This window comes from Mustela erminea, chromosome 17, assembly GCF_009829155.1.
Source record: "Mustela erminea isolate mMusErm1 chromosome 17, mMusErm1.Pri, whole genome shotgun sequence".
Classification (NCBI taxonomy): Eukaryota; Metazoa; Chordata; class Mammalia; order Carnivora; family Mustelidae; genus Mustela; species Mustela erminea.
In genome coordinates, this window is record NC_045630.1 from 13055687 (window position 1) to 13075754 (window position 20068).

The following is a 20068-nucleotide window of genomic DNA, read 5'->3' on the forward strand; positions in this document are numbered from 1 at the left end:
TATTCTATTCTTTTTATTTGAGACAGTAAAATTTGTAACTAATGACCCATCATTGAGGATGTTCACAAAAACAGATTATTACAAATGATGGGCCTCATCTACTCGAAGGGTAGTTACCTGTGTATTTGAAGGTCATAAAACTACCATCCTATATCTGTAACAAATAATTACTAGCATAAGGAAAGAATACAAATTTGGTTTAATAAGTTCATAATGACATTAGTAACAGCTACCATGTATCCAGCATTATTAGGGATCAGGCATTATGCTAAATGCTTTATCAACATTATCTGGTTTACCCTTTTAGGAAGGCACTGTTACTAACAACTTAACAGTTCAGGAAATTGGGGCTTTTGGAGATAATTCCCCATGAGTAACGCATGCGGGGCTGTGAGGCCTCTTGGGACACAGGGAGAGCACGGACTCCCTCAGAATCTGTGTGTGGGCCGAGTGGGCTCAGTGGTATGGACTTCCCTCCCCAACACCTAATAAGGTAATATTTTCCTTTTTATTCCTCTAGTTCCTTCTATAAAGAATTCTTAATTTCCCTTTGTTTTTTGTCATTTGACTTTCATTTCCTGTTTTGGGTTTTCTTCAGTTAACACCCCGAGCCTTCAGTCCTGCCCTCTCTCACTCCTCTTCTAAGTGGATGTGACCCAAGTTCCAGTTTTGAGGCCTTTTCCTTCGTGTTTCAGTTCCTTTCACGGTCTGCGTTTAGCAAGTGAAGTTGCCTTTTATGGTTTCCATCTCTTTTTCTCACTTTTTTTTCTAGTTTTCCTATATTCTTTTGCCATATATACAAGTGCCTTAAGGGAGTTTCCTCTGGAGCCCTCTGAACTTCAGAAAGAATTTTCTGATTTACATTCAGCAGTGCAACATTTTATTTATTTTTTAAATATTTTATTTATTTATTTGACAGACAGAGATCACAAGTAGGCAGAGAGGCAGGCAGAGAGAGAGGAGGAAGCAGGCTCCCTGCTGAGCAGAGAGCCCGATGCGGGGCTTGATCCCAGGACCTTGGAATCATGACCTGAACTGAAGGCAGAGGCTCTGACCCACTGAGCCACCCAGGTGCCCTGTGTGTAACATTTTATTGAAAAAGACTATAAATACCTACAGGTTTTGTGTTTTGTTTTTGCTTTTATAAAGCAAGGATAAATAGTGACAGAAAGAAGGATGGCAGGATCTGAATGTCATTCGCTGAGATGGAGAGAAAGAGAGAGAGAGTGTAATGGCCTCCACTGACTCTAGTTTGGAAATTCTGGACTACCTGTATGATTTCAATACTTAGAATAATAGAGCTCAGGCACGGAAACTGTCATCACAACCTTAGATATGTTGTTAGGTAAATTCTGTTTTGTTTTGTTTGTGAACAAGAACATTGTTCTACCCAATGCGCTTTAGATCCTTATTATTGGGAATCCAGCTTCTAAAAGGTTTAATAAACCGGCAGGGCCCCGGAGTGTATGGAAACAAATACCGTACTAGAAGCAGGAGAGACATTGGTCTCCTGGTTTTACTAGAACTAGCTGTGTCACTTTAGGCAAGTGGTCTCTCTCCTCTGAGGAGAGGAAAAGTCCTCTACTTGTACAATGAGTTTTAAGGATTAGGTGACCCACCACTAAGGTCTATTCCTGCTTTACTATTCTCAGTACAAGGCATTTGTTCCCTTTCCTATAAAAACGTACAGTTTTCATCAGCGAAAGCAAGCTCTGGGGTAAGGAAGACCATCAGTAACTCCAGCTTCTTCACAGTTAGATCTTGGTGAATAAAACTTTCAAGCTTTCCAGACACTTGTTTTCTAGAGTATGTAAAATCTGTTATATCCCTTTATGATTGTGATTATATATGAAGCAAATACCTTGTTTAGAAATTATCTGAACTACACTTACAGAAAGCAATGCATTTTTGGTTTGGGATTTTGTTTTTGTTTTCTCATTAAATAGGAGTTTCACCGCTTAACCTGAAATATCCCAAAAGTCTTCCTGTCTTTGAAAGCATACTCAAAAACAGCTCAAAAAGAGCTTTTGTGGCTTAAAAGATTATATAGATACTAAGCAAAACATTCAGAAGAAACTAAGTGCCCTAGGAAAACTTCTCTGACTCCAGCATTTAGAAAGCTGGCATTGTTCTAGAAGATATAAGTAAGGAGGAAGACCTGGCTGCCTCTATTTCTAGATAATGAAGCTTTCATAGGATTTTAAAATTGGGAAAGGTCTTAATGATCATCTAATTCAGCAGAGGCATACCTCTCAACATTTCTGCCATTTGGTCAACCATCCTCTGCTTTCACATGTCCTATGACAAAGAACTTACCACCCCATGCTATAGATCATTCCACCGAAAGACAGCCTTACTCATTGACAAATTTCTTCTGTAAATAGCCCTTGAGCTAGGGTTGCTGGAAGCCACTCCGAGCCACAAACTGTGCCAAATACTTACTCTTTGTTAGAGACCTGCCCCTCATATTTGTGGGGTCTGGGGCAAGAATACAAACAGAGGACCAATACCGTACGTCTAAATGTGTAAAAGTTATAAATCAAACTGGCAAACTGTTGGGTAAACTTATTCTGTAGATGTACTTTGACAAAAACACCTTCCATAGACTGAATTGTGTCATTCCCCCTCAAATTCATGCACTGAAGCCCTAACCCTCAGAAAACACTCACCAGAAACTCATCAGCAAACAACCTTGTGGCCCCTGGGTCTTGGACATCCAGTCTCCAAAACCGTAGAAGAAGAAAGATCTGTTGTTCAAGCCACCCAGGCCGTGGCATCTTGCTACAGCGGCCCAAGCTGACTAATACAACACCCAAGCTGAAAAATCGGAGAAAGCTGTGGTTTTTTTACATGAGCAAAATAAGAAAGGCAACAGAATTTCCTTATTATTTCATACATTTGGGTTTTCTATTGATGAGCTGTATTGGCTGAGTAATAAAATAAAGACATACATAATTCATAAATGCTATATAATTACCTTCATTTCAGTAAAATCACTTGGTACGTGGTTATAACCCAGATCTTCACAGAATTTATGTTCTGTTGGACCTGAACTGTGTCAGTCACTGAAGCAGATGTTCAGGGCTGCAGGCAGTACCATGTTAGGGCTGAGCACCGGATCCCAAGAGGTCCCCGTGTGTTCTTGAGTACTGTGTGTGTGTGTGTGTGTGTGTGTGTGAATTTACAGGGCCCTCTGAAGCCCACCACCCAGGACAGAAAGCCTCTCTTGCCTGAGACTGAGGTTGGGATGCCATTTTATTTGAACCCAAACCTATAAATATCACATACCACACCTTTCAGCCGACTCTATATTTGGATATCTTTGAGGTACAGAGTTGTCTTAGGGTATGAGTACCATGTAGAGTTTCAGAATTTTTTCCTGTACTTGAGGGCATTTTATTCAAATGCAAAACACACTTTATACACCAAAGTGCAGAAAAATAAAGAAATGAGCAAATCTGACTCCGGGCAACCAGAACTAAATCCTGTGATCACATCATCCTATATACAGGCAGGTCTTGATCTCACCCCACATCCATCCATCTCTGAGCCACATTTGCCAAAAAGCTGAAAGTTAGATTCCGATAGCAGAACAAAGACAAGTTAGGATCTCCCCTCTGGCTCCCCAAAAATCCCCCCACCAAAAAAACCCTTATGCATTTATCTATACTTAGGCAACTATCTTTTCTTTTACTTAAAATATCATTTTCTTCACATGAACAGAACAATAAAATAAGGTGCACTACAGATACTGATTCTCTTAGCTATTCAAAGTCTCCTCTTATTTCCTTTCTCCTAAAGGGGATATAAGAACTGGGTTAATACCCGCTCTTGGTTTTTTTTTTTTTTTAAGTGAAAAAAGATGTAAAAATGAAAGTAAAAATCTTTCTCTTTATTCTTAACTGCCAGTAACAATTACCAGAGTTAACCATGGCCAACATTTTCTTGTGGAACTTTCCAGAATTTTTCTAGGCATATACAGGCCTTTTTTTTTTTTTTTTTTTAATCAATGGGATCATGCCATCCATGCTCATCTGAATTTTACCTTTTTTTTTTTTTTTTACCATTACAATTTATCCTGAAGATATTTCCATTTTATCACACAGAGAAAAAGCTTATCTCCTAAAGCTCTGAAAACAAAATGAGATAGTTACTTGTCATTAACACCTGATCTGGGGTATATTGGGCTCTCAAAAAATGTTAGTTTCTTTCTTCCCTTTCAAATTTTCCTTTTCCTCCTGCACAAATTTATGATTGTGATCATGGAAGATTTGGTCACGTATATATAGATGTAGGTACAGAAAGTCACAGAATTTCAGAATTTAGAGTAGATGGCTCTTACAAATTACTTGACTTACAGGGTGGAGCCTGTACCCAAACCAAATCTTTGCTTTCAGTTTGGTATTCCTTTAATCCTTTTTCACTTCTAATATAATTTTGATTTTTATCTATTTTTCATCTTAAATATTAAAGTACATGCAAAGGTGTTAAACAATGATAATACATCAACTTGTGTGTGCAGCTTAAAAGCAACAAGACAGTAATTTTCATTTAGAGACGGTAACTCAAACCAAAGATAATACTTGGTTTATTTGAAAAAATATTAATTGTGGCAGAAAACTCAAAAGGGTTAGTTCTGGGAAGGACTCAGGGTCTGCAGTGTGAAAAAGACTTACTTCTTCCGCTGTCTGAATCTGTTTGCATATACATTTGTGTTTCTGCTTGAAAAACTAGAATACGCCGCAGATAGTCTGGCAATGTTTGGTAGCCTCGTGTTTTGCCTAAGGATACATTCCTCAAAGCCTTTAAAATGCTAATGAAGGAGTAGAGATCAGGAGTTCAGGAAGGAAAACAGGTAGGTTAAAACCAAGAATCCCGGAGAGTGATATTAACATTGGAAAGGGAACAACACTTGGGAGTTCCCAGTGGAGGATAAAGGGAATTATGATAAGAGTTTACACCCGGCAACTTGGCCAGTGAATTTACTTTGCAGTTATTCTAAAAAATACAGGTTTGTTTGAGAATAAGAGAGACGCATGGGGGGAGGGGGCAGTGTAAAAAGTGAAATTACTCCATTTAATCTGGCTGAAAATTTTAGAGAATAACTTATCAGACCAACATAATAGTGATGTCAAATAAACTCTTTTTTGCTCTGAAGAGACTGGCTTGTTTTTCTCCTAAACATATGATGATCTAAGGAAGCTGCCTAGAATGAGGTTAGGCAATCTATCACATGACCCAAATCCCCCAGCTCAGACTCCCTTTGGAAAAAATTCTGAAAGACTCATGTTTACATCACAAGGATAGAGAGAAGGCAAAACACAGAAGGAAGCAAAAAAAAAAAAAAAAAGAAAAAAAAGGCTAAGGCTGAAGTTTTGGCAAGTCAAGTACTCTGTTATTTAAAAGTCCTTTAAAGCACAGAACCATAGAAGTGGAAGGACTCTTAAAGGTCACTGGGCCCCCTCATTTTCCAGATGAGGAAACAAACAGGGGCCCAGGGACTCATGCAGGTCTCACAGACAGTCAGAGAGGCCCCAGTCGTGGAATCCACAGCTCCCCAGTCAGTGCTCTGGTTATGACTGGCCCCTCCTCCCATAGGCTGTTTATTTCCAGTGGCCTGATGTGCACTCATCCTATGCCTACCCTGCTTTTAAAAATGATTCTATGTTTTTCTTTTCCCTCTACTAATCATATGAAATTATCAATCTAATACAAGGAGATCGTATATCTTTACTTGAGTAGACACCTCAGCTATGTAAAGACCCGTCCTTTATGAAAGGTGTGGGAAAATAACGACAGTCCCTCAAATCGTTCTGATCCTAGGGTACAGAGATGGAAGAGAAGGTGGGTGTGGAGAGGCAGGCACCTTACTGAAACATTCATACTACACCCAATTACACACACACACACAAACCAAGCATACCAAGCACACCAAGCATATAGACAAAAACAGACCATGCCCATTCAAAGGTGTGAAATAGAGACAGCAAGAAAAAGAGGAAGAGATCCTTGATTCATTCCAAAGATCTATGCCTTCAGCAAAAATTTACATGTACATTATTGTTGATTATAGGTTCATTATTGTTGATTATAGGTATAACATTATACAGCAGAGCCTTAAAGATTATTCATCTTGCTTAACAAACTTTACACTTGGGATTAGTAAATCCCCAATCCCTGACAACCACCATTCCACTCTTTGGTTCTATGAATTTGACTATTTTAGAGACATCGTATTAGTGGAATTGTGCAATATTTATCTTTCTGTAACTGACTGACTTCTCTTAGTATAATGTTCTCAGGATTCATCCATGTTACCACATATCGCAGAATTCCCTTCTTTAAGGCTGAATAGTAACCCATTGTGTGTATAGGCCACACTCTACCCATCCATCTGTTGATCGACAAGTTTACACTCTTTCCATACTCTGGCTATTGTGACTAGTGCTGCAATGAACATAGCAGTGCTAGTATTTCTTTGAGATCCTGATTTCAATTCTTTCAGATACTCTGAGGTGGGCTTGCTGGATCATATTTTACTTTTATTGAGAATATTTTGAGGAAACTCCGTTCTGTTTTCCAAAGCAGCGGCACCATTTCGCATTCCCATCAAAAGTATGCAAAGGTTCCAATTTCTCCACATTCTCACCAACACTTGTCTTTTGTTTTGTGATACTAGCCACTCTGAAAGGCATGGGGTAGCAATTCATTGTTATTTTCATTTGTTTTTCCTTAATGATCAGTGACATTGGGCATTTTTTCCATATAGTTGGTGATCTTTACGTCTTCTTTGGAGAAATGTCTTCAAGTCCTTAATGTATTTTCTTAATGTATTTTCTAATCAGATTATTAGGTTATTGTTGTTGGACTTTTAAAATTTTTTTACTACTGAGTTGTAGGACTTCCTTATATGTTGTATCAGTCAGGATTCTCCAGAAAAACAGCATCAATTTTATACACACACACACACACACACACATATTTGTACAAGAAAAAACTCATTATAGGAATTGGCTCACATGATTATGGAGGGGCTAAGAAGTCCTACAACCTGCTATTGGCAATCTGGAGAAACAGTCAAACCAGTGGTATAATTCAGTAGGTGTTCAAAGGCTTTAGAACCAGGGGAACCTATGGTATAAGGCTTAGAGTCTCAAGGCCCAAGAACCACGAGATCTGATGTCCAAAAGCAGGAAAAATAGATGTCCCAGCTCAAAAGAGAGAGAATTCACCAGTCCTCCACCTTTTTGCTCTGTTCAGGCCCTCTATGGATTGGATGATGCCTCCCACTTTGGGCAAAGTGATCTTCTTTACTCAGTCTACTGATTCAAACACTTAGCTCTTCCAGAAACGCCTTCACAAACATACCCAGAAATGTTTTACCAGATATCTGGGCATCCTTGAGCCCAGTCAAGCTGAAACAAACTAGCCATCTCATCAATTCTGGAGATTAACCTCTTATCAGTCAAATGGCTTGCAAATATTTTCTCCCATTCGACAGGATGCCTTTTCACTGTTGATTATTTCCTTTGTTGTGCAGAAACTTTTTAGTTCAGTGTAGCCTGGCTTCTTTATTTTTTATTTTTGATGCCAGTATTTTTAGTGTCACATTCATGAAATCACTGCCAACGCCAATGTGATGAAACTTTCCCCTTCTTTCTTCTACGTGTTTTACAATTTGGGGTTTTATGTTTAAGTATTTAATCTATTTTGAGTGGATTCTGTGTATGGTGTAAGGAAAGGGTCTGATTTCAATCTTTTTTGCATGTGCATATCCAGTTTTTTCAGCACCATCTGTTAAAGACATTATCTTTTCCCCACCCTGTATTCTTGGCCCCTCTGTCAAAGACCAGTTCATAGTATATACGTGGATTTACTTCCATGCTGCTGCATTTGGCTTGCTAGTATTTCGTTGATGATTTTTGCATCTATATTCATTAGAAGTCTTGGCATGTAGTTTCCTTTTCTTGTGGTATCTTCATCTGGCTTTGGTATCAGGGTGACGCTGGCTTCATAAAATCGGTTTGGAAGTATTCCCTCCTCTTCAGGTTTTTGGAAGAGTTTGAGAAGGATTGGTGTTAATTCTTCTTTAAATGTTGGAGAATTTACTAGTGAAAACATCTTGTTCTGGTCTTTTGTTAGGAAGTTTTGGATTACTGATTCAATACCCACACTGGTAGTAAGCCTGTTCAGACTGTCTACTTCTTCATGACGTAGTCTGATAGGCCGTATGATTCTACAAATTTATCCATGTCCTCTAGGTTATCCAGTTTGTTGGTTTACAACGGTTCACAGTATAATTTTTCTTAACATTATATGATGTGCTTTGTATCGTGACAAGTTTTGACTTAAAGTCTATTTTTTCTAATGTATGTATAGCCACCTCTATACTCTTTTGGTTACCATTTACATGAAGTATCTTTTTCTTCCCTTTACTTTTAGCTTATGTGTGTCCTTAAATCTAAAGTGAGTTTCTTGCAGATAATATATTGTTGGGTCTTATTTTTTTGTTTTTTTATCCATTTTCTGCCTTTTGATAGGGAATTCAATTCACTTACAGTTAATTATTGACAGGGAAGAATTTATTATTGCTATATGGTTGTTTCCTATTAGTCTTGTACTTGTCTATTTTTACGTCTTGTTTTGTGTATGGGTATACATACACACACGTGGATATATATGTCTCTATGACTCTCTATATATCCATATATTTCTATACATATGTCTATATCTATATATTGCATCGGTATGCTTTCTCTTTTTCTACTGTGTAACTACTATGGGAATTTTGTGTGCATGTATGGGGGGTTACCTTGGAGCTTACATAAAATATTTTATAGCTATAACAGTCTATTTTTTAAAAAAGAGATCTTATTTTTAAGTTATCTCTACAACTAACATGGGGCTTGAACTTGTAGCCTTGAGATCAAGAATCACACGCTCTTCCAACTCAGCCAGTCAGGTGCCCCTGCAACAGTCTATTTTACCTACTTGAGTTCAATTGCATATAAAAACTCTATACTTCAACTTCTCCCCCAATACTTTTTTACTGTTGTGAGAATTTACATTCATTCATATTGTGTATCTTTTAACATTTTTTTTAAAAGATTTTATTTATTTATTTGACAGATAGAGATCACAAGTAGGCAGAGAGGCAGGCAGAGAGAGAGAGAGGAGGAAGCAGGCTCCCTGCTGAGCAGAGAGCCCAGTGCAGGGCCCGACCCCAGGACCCTGAGATCGTGACCCTAGCCGAAGGCAGAGGCTTAACCCACTGAGCCACCCAGGTGCCCCTCTTTTAACATATTTTTAAGGTATATTTTAATACTTTTGTCTTTTAACTTTTATACTAGAATTAAAATTAATTTACCCACTACTATTACAGGAATACAACATTCTCGTTTTGTCTATGTATTTACCTTTATCGAGGTTTCATACTTTCTTATGCTATTATGTTGTTATCTAGCATCCTTTCAACTTGAAGTATTCTCTTTAGCATTTCTCCTAAGGCAGGACTAGCGGAGATGAACTCTCTGAGCTTTTGTTTGTCTGGGAAACTCTATTTCTCCTCCCTTTTTATGACAGACATTTTTGCTAAGTACAGTAGTCTTGCTTGGCTTTCTTTTTTCTTTCAACACTTTGAATACATCATTCTACCCTCTTCCGGCGTGCAAGGTTTCTGCTGAAAAATCCACTGATAGTCCTATGAAGGTTCTCTTGAACATGCCAAGTTGATTTTTACTTGTTACTTTCAAAATTCTCTTTTTCTTTGGCTTTTGACAGTTTGTGTGTCTGAGTGCAAATTTCTTTGCATCCATTCTTTCTTTGCATAAGCTTTCTGATCCTTTCTCTCTTCCTTCCTTCTCCTCTGGGGCTTTCATAATGAATATAGTACTATGTTCGATGAGGTCCCATAAGTCGCTTAAGTTTTCTTCACTCTCTTTCATTCTTTTTCTTTTTGCTCCTCTGACTGAATTATTTCCAATGACTTGTTTTCAAGTTCACAGACTCTTTCTTCTCTTTGCTCTAGTCTGCTATTAAGCCCCTCTAGTGAATTTTTCAGTTTAGTTATTGTGTCTTTCATCTCCATGGTTTCTATTTGGTACTTTTTAAATATTGCCTATGCTTTGCTGAAATTCCCACTTTGTTCATGCATTTTTCCTCTTGACCTCAGAAAGCATCTTTATAACAGTTATTCTGAATTCTGTCAGGTAAATCCTATAACTCCATTTCATTAGGGTCAGTTTCCAGAAATTTATTTTCTTTTTTTGTTTGGAACACCTTTGCCTGATCCATCATTTTCTTTGTCTGTGCTGGTGTTTATACATTGTACAAAATAGGCACCTGCACCAGTGTTCACAGACTGACCTTGTATAAGAGAAGACTCCCACCTATTAACCCTGCCCAGGATCTGGGGGCAGGGGGTGTGTCTGTCAACTCTTTCCCTCCACAGGAGAAGCAGGAAGCTGTGGTTTTTGTGTGCTTGCTCTGTGCTAAGTCAGGGGTGGGGAAGCTATTGTATCTATCATCCAAACCACAGTCCCTATTCTCCCTGAGGTGGTTAGATAGCATCAGACCCATCACAGCTCCAAGACTGACATCTGATCGCTTTATGCTTAGCAGGAGGGAAGATCTATGACATTCACCAGCCAAAGCTGCTGTTTCCATTCTCCCTCAGGTAGCTAGATTATGCTGGACTCATCAGAGTTCTAAGACTTACAAGACAAATCAGTCCTCTGGGAGCTCCCTGGGAAATTCCAGGGTGCTGGATGCATAAACCACTCTTTTCCCTAGGAGAAGCTGGGAGTTAGGGTTCTCCTCTTGATTGTATGGCACTGTGCTGGGAGCAGGGACTCTGGTGAAAAGGGGTCCTGAATATTGGCTTTGGTGTGCCTGGTTTCATTTTCACCTAGGGTGCAAGAGCCTTACAATTAGTCTGTAGATTTTACATAAAGTGAATCTGTTTGTGAATTGTTGCTGACTTAGTATGTTTGTGAGGGAAGCAGGATCCAGGGCTTCTAACTTTGCCATCTTGCCAACATTGCTTCTGGAAATTCTTGTTGTATAGATTTTTCTAAAGTCCAAATACTTTACCTAAATTTGGAAATCTTTTTTATTTACAAAAAAAAAGCTACTCTTCAACATCTGTGATATTTTCTCACTTAACAAAACTGATTTCTAAATTTATGACAGTTTTACTTATAAAAATACATCATTCAGTATTTCAGAGATCATTGTTTATAAAACATATCAAGTTCAATAAAAACATTTTTCTATTCTTATGAAGAGCCAAAAATTACCAACAGTCATAAAAAATAAAAGAACTGGTTAGATATATTTTTGCGGAAATAACAAATGTTGATTTAACAGAGAAGAAATATTGTTTCACCAAATCTTTATTTAATATATGGAAATTTACTTCAGGTCAGAACAAAAATGTCACCATGGACTTTACTGGGATACCACAGCATATTCTAGTCTTTGGTTTCAAGCACTTCTAGATTCTATTAAAGACAACAGAAATGCTACCACAGTAATAACTGACCTATAAGTGGCAGAGAGGCAGTTTATTATTTTGAAGTATAATCCTATTAATAAGCTTCCTGGAAAAGAGCAGGTAATAATACTATACAAACATAAGTCTACTTTTAAGGTTTCAAATTTTAGGGTATCAGATTTAGTTATGTGTAAATAAACATATTCTGCTAGACACAAAAGAGTTAATAGCAAAAACTTTTATCTAATGGTTAGTTCAAATGCTATTTAAAAAATACACTCCTGGGGTACCTGGGTGGCTCAGTGGGTTAAAGCCTCTGCCTTCAGCTCAGGTCATGATCCCTGGATCCTGGGATCAAGCCCCATACTGGGCTCCCTGCTCATCCGAAAGCCTGCTTTTCCCTCTCCTACTCCCCCTGCTTGTGTTCCCTCTCTCACTGTCTCTCTCTCTGTCAAATAAATACATAAAATCTTAAAAAAAAGAAAACCACTTCTTTCTAAGGTTTATTCAATAACCAGTGAACTATAGCTTAAATAATGGCAAACACTCAATGAGTTATAAAAATTATGCTTGATTTTCCATTAAGAATTATTATTTTTTATGATATTACTTATTTATTTGACAGAAAGAGATCACAAGTAGGCAGAGAGGCAGGCAGAGAGAGAGAGGAAGGGAAGCAGGCTTCCTGCTAAGCAGAGAGCCCAATGTAGGGCTCGATCCCAGAACCCTGGGATCATGACCCAAGCCGAAGGCAGAGGCTTTAACCCACTGAGCCACCCAGGTACCCTCATTAAGAATTATTATTAATGGAGGGGCACCTGGGTGGCTCAATGGGTTAAAGCCTCTGCTTTCGGCTCAGGTCATGATCCCAGGGTCCTGGGATCGAGTCCCGCATCGGGCTCTCTGCTCAGCGGGGAGCCTGCTTCCCCCTCTCTCTCTGCCTGCCTCTCTGCGTACTTGTGATCTCTCTCTGTCAAATAAATAAATAAAATCTTTAAAAAAAAAAAAAGAATTATTATTAATGGAAAATATATCAGATGAAAGCATAAGGGGTTGAATTTTTCAAAACTGACAACCGTACAGGTGGTGCAGTAAATTCGCATCCGCAGTTAGGGGGATGGTTAACTGAAAATTCTAGTTAGTTGTCCAAACTACAGCTTCTAACTAAATGCGATCTTAATTACTAATATAAATTTGGTTATAGGAAATAAATGTTTATGAAAGATTGCTTGATGGACATGATATCCTAAACGTTACCTGTTGGAAGAACAGGGCAATTAAAAAGTTTTCTATCCAAATTGAATTCAGAGTTAGATTAATGGGAGAGCCAGAAAGCCTAGTCTGAATGTACTAAAACATTAGTGGAAATATAATGCATTAGAGAAAATTGCGTTTATCAAAATCTCTCTCAGAAACTGAGATAGGTGGAGGTGACTGGGTGGCTCAGTTGGTTAAGCGACTGCCTTCAGCTCAGGTCACGATCCTAGAGTTCCAGGATCGAGTCCCTCTTCAGGCTCCCTGCTCAGCAGGAAGTCTGCTTCTCCCTCTGACCCTCCACTTCTCGTGCTCTCTCTCTCTCTTTCTCCCAAATAAATAAAATCTTAAAAAATATATGTATTAAATTTAAAAAAAAGAAACGGAGATAGGACAGCGTATTGGGATAAGACATTTGGGGTGGGGCACGAGACCGCCAGTGAACATGCTCCAACATCCAGAAAGTTGCTAAACTGCCTTTTACCGAGCACAAGTGCAGTTATAAGAACATGTTTTGCTTTAAGGGGGCAAGTTCAGGAAAAGAGCTAAATTATTCAGGGTAACAGACTAACCTACCAACCTCCTTCTAACCTCCTGTGAAGTTTAATGGGATGTCAATTAATAATATCCTGACCAGCCATTCACATGCTCTTGGCTCAGCCTGGGGAGTACTCCTGAGTCCTTACAGAATTGTCTTTACTTAGTAATGCTTTGGGACCATAAGGTACACTCTAAGAAAGTCACATGAAACATAATATTCTACCATGGGGATAAAGTTAAGAGTGAAGGATCCTTTTTATAAGATCTACAGTAAGTCTTTTTGGAAACAACCACTTTGTTTTTATCTTAAGGACATTATGGAATTTGCAAGTGAGCTTACCTTCCCTTTTGCTTTGGATGATGGGACACTTAAGGGACAGATTTGCCATCTCATTCTTGAAACAGGTTCAGAGTATGTGTTTCTTACCTCTTGTTTCTTAACTTCTATTTTCTTAACCAATTTTTTCTTTCACCTGTACTCCTTCAATTTTTTTTCACTCTTCTATGCTAGTAATATTTTTGAAAGTTACCTTTATTCCTTTGCAACTAGCTGGAGCCCCTGATTCCAGGCTCTGAGGCCTTCCTCTTGGTTAATCACTCATTTTGACAGAGCACCGCCTCTAGCAGCTGCCTGAGATAAGGGCAAAATGAGAAATAATTTTTTTTTGATATCTCATTTATTTGAAATTGTCTTTCTTCTACCTTCACCCTTGATTTTGGCTGCCATAGAAAAGTCTCTTTTTCTGTGCTGATTGGGCATTTAAAAAGTAGCGTTGTTTCATTATGTTTATAATTTAGCTGTTCTAATATCATTGTACTGATCAAATTATTTAACAACCGTAGGAAATCAGAGCAGGCAAATAATTGAGCCACTGTTTTCTGAACCTTAATATTATATATTATATACAAAGTTAACACCGTATAAGGGAAACTCTTGGGTTCTATTTTTCAAAATATTAAGAACCTATTTTTTCCCATGTTGTTTGTATAACCTTACACCTTTCTCTTTTTTATTGTAGATGCCATATGCCAAGCTGGCTTATATGAGATAAGATTACTGACCCCTTTTGGGGCCTCATTCTGTTTGCTCATTCATTCATCATTCACTCTGTCAATATCTCTCCCTTTCTCAATTTCCCCATCTGGTTTCCTTTCTCTTCACCATTGTCACTCTTCTTTCTTTCCTCCGGGAAAACCCCATAAATGAAAATCTATAACTAACCAAAACACAGATTGGGAGAGCAATGACACTGCTTGAGCCCAAGGCTCGGAGTCAGCCACCTCCCCTCTGCATTCTAAAAGCGAATTCTCTCTACCACTACAGACGGACAGCTGTGGTACCTGATTTAAAATACCTTAAGATTTCAGGTTGAAAGAACTGGGCTATGAGCAAGACACTGTGCCAGGTGCTTTCATCTCAAATTCCTCCTCACAGCAGTTCTAATAGAATTCTGTGGGTTTGTTTACTGTGGTTTTATAGGTAAGAAAGAGGATACTCATAGAAATGAATTTGCTTTAAGTTCTACAGCTAAATAAATGATCAATCAGTATTCAAATGTAGATCCACATGAAAAGATGCTCAGCACCACTAATTATCAGGGAAATGCAAATCAAAACCACAGTGAGATATCACTTTATGCCTGTCAGAATGGCTAGTATCAAAAAGACAAGAAATTACGAGTGTTGGTGAAGATGTGGAGAAAAGGTAACCCCCACGCACAGCTGGTGGGAATGTAAATTGGTACAACCACTATGGAGAACAGTATGGACGGTCCTCAAAAAATTAAAAATAGAAATACCATATGATCCACTGGATTATTTGCCCAAAGAAAAGAAAACTATGAATTTGAAAAGATATATGCACCACTATGTTTGTTGTAGCATTATTTATAATAGCCAAGTTATGGAAGCAACCTAAAAGTCCGCCAATAGATGAATGGATAAAGATGTGATGTATATAATTACACACACACACACACACACACACACACAAAGAGGAATATCACTCATGTATAAAAAAGAACAAGCTCTTGACATTCACAACGTTGCTAGAACTAGAGGGTATTATGCTAAGTGATATAAGTAAAACAGAGAAAGACAAATACCGTATGATTGTACTTCTATGTGGGATCTAAAAAAACAAAAGAACAAGCAAACAACAACAACAACAAAACCAGACACAGACTCATAAATGTAGAGAACACACTGGTGGTTGCCGGAGCAGAGGGGACTGGGGGGGATGGTAAGATAGGTGAAGGGAATTATGAGATACAAATTTCCAGTTATAAAATAAGCTGAGGGGATAAAAAGTACAGCCTAGGGAATACAGTTATTAACACTGTAATAGCATTGTATGGTGACAGATGGCAGTTACACTTATGGTGGTAAGCACAGGACAGTGTATAGAAGTGTCAAGTCACTAGTGAGTTTTGAGCTAAAACTAATATAACATCATATGTCAAATAAACTTCAATTAAAAAAAGGATGAAAGAAATTTAGATCCAACTCTAAAACCTAGGTTTTTAACTGAGTTTTAAGTTTTTTTTGTTTTTAAAGATTTTATTTGACAGACAGAGATCACAAGCAGGCAGAGAGGCAGGCAGAGAGGCAGGGAGAAGCAGGCTCCCTGCTGAGCAGAGAGCCCTATGTAGGGCTCGATCCCAGGAGCCTGAGATCATGACTTGAGCTGAAGGCAGAGGCATAACCCATTGAGCCACCCGGGTGGGTGCCCCTCAAGTTTATTTTTAATGGGAAAAAGTTTTGCTTGCAGGGAGGATAGGTTTTTTTCAGGAATGTTTGATAGTATTACTGTAATATTGCCCTTTGGGCACTCTGGATATCTTAACTTGATTTGAGGAAGAAAGCAACTTTAAAGTTGAAAGATCATCTTTTAATCATTAATGTTTACATTAAATTGCATTATAGCTGGAGTTTTAAAATTTATAAGGTTAATTTTCACCATAGCTATAATAGTAATGAAAATTTCAAATGTTGTGATCCCTAGATCACAAAGTTTTCAAAGGCATGTAGGTGGAAGACTGTTTTGGTAGAGACTGCCTTCATAGATGAACTGCGCATACATTTAATTTACCTTCAGATAATGAAAAAAATATTCTCTTGTTAGCATATAAAGTATTCTGACATGCCAAATCTCCTCATGGTTGGTTTTTTATGTTTCAGTTAGGGAGTGACATTTTTGCTGTGTATAGACTACTGAAAAAGGACAAGTTATCCCTGTACTATTCCAGCAGTTTAAAAAAGCTTTAAAAGAAATCTGCAGTTGACCCCTGAACAACATGGGTTTGAACTGCACACATCCATTTGTACAAAAATTTTTTACAGTACTGTAAAAGTATGCGGTAAAAGTACAGTATTTTCTCTTCCTTATGACTTTTTAAGATTTTATTTATTTATTTGACAGAGAAAAATCACAAGTGGGCACAGAGGCAGGCAGAGAGAGGGGACAGGGGGAAAGCAGGCTCCCCGCAGAGTAGAGAGCCTGATGTGGGGCCCGATGTGGGGCTTGATCCCAGGATCCTGAGATTATGACCTGAGCTGAAGGCAGAGACTTAACCCACTGAGCCACCCAGGTGCCCCTGAGTTTTAAGTTTTTACCTAGTACTACCAATACTCTCAACATTTACTTGAGAAAATCTTAGTCATTCTCAAACTCCTTTCTGTTCAGCTTGAAACAACAAAAAAAAATTCATCATTTAATTAATATTAGGCTTTTTTTGTATGGAAGAGATGGTAATAAACAACAAAGATGGCACTGCCTTGCTCTGCACTTGCTTTTTTCACAAGGGCAGAGACAATATTCATTTTTAATATTCAATGAAAAGACTAAAATACAAACTAGCAAAACAAAATGCCTTAAGGATTTAGTTACATCAAGATATTTGAGATGGAGGGGCCACTGGGTGGCTCAGTTGGTTAAGTGTTTACCTTCAGCTCAGGTCATGATCCCAGGGTCCTGGGCTTGAGTCCCACATTGGGGTCCTTGCTAAGCAGGGAGCCTGCTTCTCTCTGCCCACTGCTGCCCCTGCTGTGCTCTCTCCATGTTCTCTCTCTGACAAATAAACAAAATCTTAAAAAAAAAAAAAGATCCTTGAGATGGATGTGGGGTGAAAAAAGGTAAACATAGATCATGGAGATGGAATAAAACAATAAAATCAATCCTTCACTTTATTTTGTTTTTAACACTTCTATCCAATCATTTTAGAGTAATATACTCAAAACTTAGGTTTGCCTCAGTTACATATGCCTTCCCATTAAAGTCATGACCTGGTTTACAACAACAATGGCCCAAGGCCTTTCGCTAATTTTATTTAAGATTTTATTTCCAGGATAAGAAATTAACTAAAAGGGGGCACAGGTGAACTTTCTGGGATGGTAGAAATGTTCTCTCTTGATTGTGGTAATGCTTACATGGCTGTGTTTGTCAGAATTCATAGAACTTCACACCTAAAAGAATACATTTTCCTACATGTAAATCACCTCAGTAAACGTGACTTGAAAAAAAAAAAAAAAAGCCTGAACTCTTTTTTTTTTTTTTTTAAAGATTTTATTTATTTATTTGACAGAGAGAAATCACAAGTAGATGGACTCTTAACCACTCAGCTAAAAATAAAATAAAACTTAAAATACAGTTTATAATTTAGGTGTAAAACAAATCTTATTTATAGGAGTGAAGCAGATCTAGTAAATTTTTGTATTTATTTATAACACTAATAAACCAACTGGATTTTATATAATTCAATATAATAATATCAACATTTTAAAATAGGATATAAAAAAAATGTTTTGAATTTTTTTTACAAAGTAAGGATTTGGACTGCAAAATCTTCCTTTTAACCGTAATGTTGCTAAGGCAATGCTCTCTATTTTTTAAAAATCTCAAACAAAATAATCTAAGCCTATTAAAAGTTTCAAAGATTTAAACTGCCAGAATATCACCATAAAAGCTGCTTACATATTATGCTGGAAATTCTACATTTAACAGTTAAAGACAAAGAATTACCTGCTAGCTTTATTAACTGATAGATTCCACTATGTCCTAAAACACAATTGTAGCTCTGCTTCTAAAAAAGGCAAAGAAAAAAAAACATGATTGTTTTCAACAAACCTGGATTTAAAAAGACAACAACAACACTATTAAGAACACAGGAAGGGGTAATTAAGTTATGTCTCCCCTTTATTAAGGTTTCAATAGATGAAAAAGCATCCAAGAAACCATTTACAAAGGTCCCCGCCTCTAATTAATTAATTGTTTTAGAGACCAAAGTCACTGGACTCTGTCTGGGAAAACAGTCCCAAATTACACATCAAACTTCTCAACTTAGATTTGTAGAATCTCAATTTGAATACCCTCTGTTTTTATTCTATCAGATATACTGAAGCCAACCACGTAGGTTTGAATTAAGAGGGCTAATGTGATTCCAAGCCCTGGAGACCCTGGAACAAAGGTACTTGTATAACAGAAAGAACTTTTTCATTTTGATCAAATGAGTATAACTCTGGCAGATGTCATTGATCAATCAAAAAATACACACCTGATTTTTTTTCTAATATGGAAGCAAAGTGTTTTGTTTTGTTTTGTTTTTAGAAACCACACCTATGTCTTGAATGGTAGTGTTATTTAATAATCAGACCGATTAGTTGCCCTACCTCTTGCAAATCTTTTTTTTTCTCTGTTTTATTAAATTTATTTTTTTTAAATAGCAAAGTGTATTTTTATTTACGACTGTGATAAAAATGCCCTTTAAGTTCACTGGGTTTGGTAAATTAACTTTTAGAAGAATGAAAAATACCTTATGTGCTACTATCCATAACATCTAGAATAATTGCCGTCTCCCGATATCTGTCTTAACATTCTCAATTTTTTGTTTTGTTTTGTGTTTTTAGGAAGGGAGAAGGAGTTCGAGGAGGGGCAGGAGAGAGAGACAGAATCTTAAGCAGGCTCCACACCCAGGATGGAGCCCAGCGCAAGGCTCGATCTCATGACCCTGAGATCACGACCTGAGCAGAAATCAAGAGCGGGATGCTTACCGACCGAGCCACCCAGGCACCCCAACATTCTGTTTTAAAAACTAGACAGGCTTACCCATATCTTTATAGCAATAAAGTCTGATTTTGTTCATGTGCTTATGTTTTCTCTAATGTTTTTCACTTTAATAATATAAAACGATAAAAAACTGCATAAAAATCTGAGAAAGTATTCAAAGCCTTACTTCACTGGGAATGACTACATTCTAGATATTAAAGGACAATTAACTTGCTAAGAACAAATGCTCTAAGGCTGTTTGCGAAAAAATGTTGGAGCGGTATCAGGACATCCATGATGCCTACATAAGGTACCCTAGGAGGTAACAGAACACTGCCAACTAGGCAAAAAAAATTACTTTAAGAAATTTATTCTTTCCAAAATTGAAATCAAGTAAATAAACTGAGTAATAAGTATTTATTAAAAGTACATAGATCATGGAAGTATTTTTATATCTGCTATCTCTGGGAGCTAGGTTCACCAGTCTGAAACTCAGCCAAGAGAAGTCCTTGTAGTGACAGTTGCTTGTGTTGGGGGAAGAGGGTTGAAAGGTCAGACCTCTAAAATGACAGTGACAATGAAGGCAGGAGTGAGTCAAGAGCAAGCAATAGCAAAAGTTGGTCCTAAAGTGGCAGCTGAGAGAAGAGAAAGTCGTGGGCTCACTGGCTTGGTGCCTTTCAATGAGGACACGAATGGGACCGAACAAGGAGTCAGGTAAGATTTGCTAGTGTGGAGGG

At 37.7% G+C, this 20068-nt stretch overlaps 1 protein-coding gene and 1 long non-coding RNA gene across 2 annotated transcripts in view; one reads left to right on the forward strand and one right to left on the reverse strand.

The window, feature by feature from the left end:
* PACC1 (proton activated chloride channel 1) overlaps positions 1-20068 on the reverse strand; it is a 166727-nt gene that overhangs the window by 142548 nt on the left and 4111 nt on the right. Inside the window, exons 2-3 of the mRNA XM_032318525.1 lie at positions 13819-13919; positions 2670-2817 (exon numbers count right to left, since the gene is read on the reverse strand). The gene's annotated coding sequence lies outside the window, so the exon portion shown is untranslated. The remainder of the gene's footprint in view (positions 1-2669; positions 2818-13818; positions 13920-20068) is intronic.
* Positions 369-19222, forward strand: LOC116576363. Its single transcript, XR_004280121.1, has 3 exons — positions 369-493; positions 18677-18753; positions 19193-19222. It is a non-coding gene; the product is annotated as an uncharacterized LOC116576363 (long non-coding RNA).